Source organism: Penaeus vannamei, chromosome 8, assembly GCF_042767895.1.
Source record: "Penaeus vannamei isolate JL-2024 chromosome 8, ASM4276789v1, whole genome shotgun sequence".
Lineage (NCBI taxonomy): Eukaryota > Metazoa > Arthropoda > Malacostraca > Decapoda > Penaeidae > Penaeus > Penaeus vannamei.
The window spans coordinates 16,478,687-16,481,186 of record NC_091556.1 but is presented as its reverse complement, the minus strand read 5'-3'; positions in this window follow the sequence as shown (position 1 = coordinate 16,481,186).

Genomic DNA, 2,500 nt, shown 5'->3' with positions numbered 1-2,500 from the left:
ATTAGCAATAATAATAAGGATAATAATAATAAAGATGATGATGTAAATGACGCTGATGGTGAAAATAGTTATAATAAAAGAAATGATAACGGCAACGTAAATAATAATGAATTAATGATAATGACAACCATAATAACAAAAATAAAATAATGTTCACAATGATAATGGTGACGATAATGATTATAATGATTAGAATCATAATAATAATAAACAGAACAACAATGTTGAAAATAATATTAATGATAACGATGATAATAATAGTGATAATAATAAAAGCAATAATGATGATAATAATAATAAAAATGATGATGATGATAATAATAATAGTAATAATAGTAATAATAATAATAATAATAATAATAATAATAATAATAATAATAATAATAATAATAATAATAATAATAATAATAACAATAACAATAATAATGATAATAATAATGATATAATAATAATATAAGATAATAATAAAACTATAAATAATGATAAAATAAATTAATAATAATAATGATGTAATAATAAGAAATAATGATATAATGAAATAATAATGATAATAAATAATATGATAAATGACAATAATTGATAATAATAATAATAATGATAATAAAAATAATTAATAATAATAATATGAATAATAATAATAGCAATAATAATAATAACAATAATAATAATAATGATAATAATAATAATAATAATAATGATAATAATAATAATAATAATAATAATAATAATAATAATAATAATAATAATAATAATAATAATAACAATAATAACAATAATAATAATAATGATAACAATAACAATAATATTAATAATGATAATAACAATAATGATAACAATGATACTGCTACTACTACATTTACTACTACTACTAATGGTGATAATGATAACATTTACAATAATGATGATGATGATAATAACAACAGTTATAATGATCAGAAGTGCACTGATAATAATTGTAATAATAATAATGATGATAATAGTTGTAGAAGAGTAGTAGTACTAACAGGAATAATAATAATGTTGATAATGATAATAATAGTAATAATGATAATAATAATGATAATAATAATAATAATAATAATAATAATAATAATAATAATAATAATAATAATAATAATAATAATAATAATAATAATAATAATAACAATATTGATGACAATAATACAAGTGATAATAATAATAATGATAATAATAATAATGATGATAATAATAATAATAATAATAACGATAATAATAACAATAATAATAAAACAATAATAATAATGAATATGATTATAGTAATAACAAGACGAATAATATCATCAACACCAGCAATAATAGTAATAATGATAATGTTTTTAACCATCATAACGACAATTACACTAATAATGGCAAAAGTAATAATGTTATTAACAGTTAAAAAGATGATTACACTAATAGTGATAATAATAATGATGAGGATAATTATAACATTAATAATGATAATAATAATAACAATAATCACAACAAGAAAGAAATAATGATGATAACAATAATGATGTTAGCAATGATAATAATAATGATAATAATAGTAATAGTAATATCAGTAAAGAAAATGAGAAAAATGGTAATGATAATAGGAGACCTTTCAGATGGCTCTGAAAGTAGCTAGTCCATATTTGGTGCAGAGGAAATCTCGATTCTTCGTTCACATAATTCATATCCTAATCCCCATCAGCACTATTAGCGTTTGTGAACTACGAGAGTCACAAACGCCCTCGTGATTATCGTCATGCAGTCCTTGACAATAAAAAAAATCCTGAGAACTTCCTGTGGCTGGGTCCCCTTGCCCCCCGGCGTGTACACTGCATGCGTGGCGGCGGTTGGGCTTGTACATGTACGCCTTGTACAAATAGCGCTTCTGTGTGTTCAAGAATTTGGTGGTATGTGTACATATTGAGAGCAGAATGCGGGCGGGCTTGCGTGTGTTCACTGCCAACAATGGTGCTCGTGGGAGTGGCACATCTCTGTTTATCTGCCTCTGTCTCTGTCACTGTCTGTTTATCTGTCTGATTGTCTCTGTCTCTTCTGCACTGCCTTTTTTTCTCTGTTTGTTTCTTTCTCCCCCCCTTCTCTCTCTCTCTCTCTCTTTCTCCTCCTCCCCCCCCCCCTCTCTCTCTCTCTCTCTCTCTCTCTCTCTCTCTCTCTCTCTCTCTCTCTCTCTCTCTCCCTCTCTCTCTCTCCATCCCTCCCTCTCTCCCTCATTCGTTCGCCCGTGTCTTGCGGAGGCGAAGACGAAGGCTCATGGAAATGCGCTCGTAACACTCATCCCTCGCAGTGTTCAGCGTGAGGAAGTATTTGTGGTGTACATAAGAATTACTGAGATCCTATCATTATCACCGCGCATCTCCGTCTCACTCTTTCGTTGCCGTTTCTCTTATTCTCTTTCTTGTTCTCCTTCCCTCCATCTTGGAATGTTTGTCAGTCTGTCTTTATCTTTCTCTTCTCTTTTTTCTCTCTCTGTTTCTCTCCATTCCCCTTT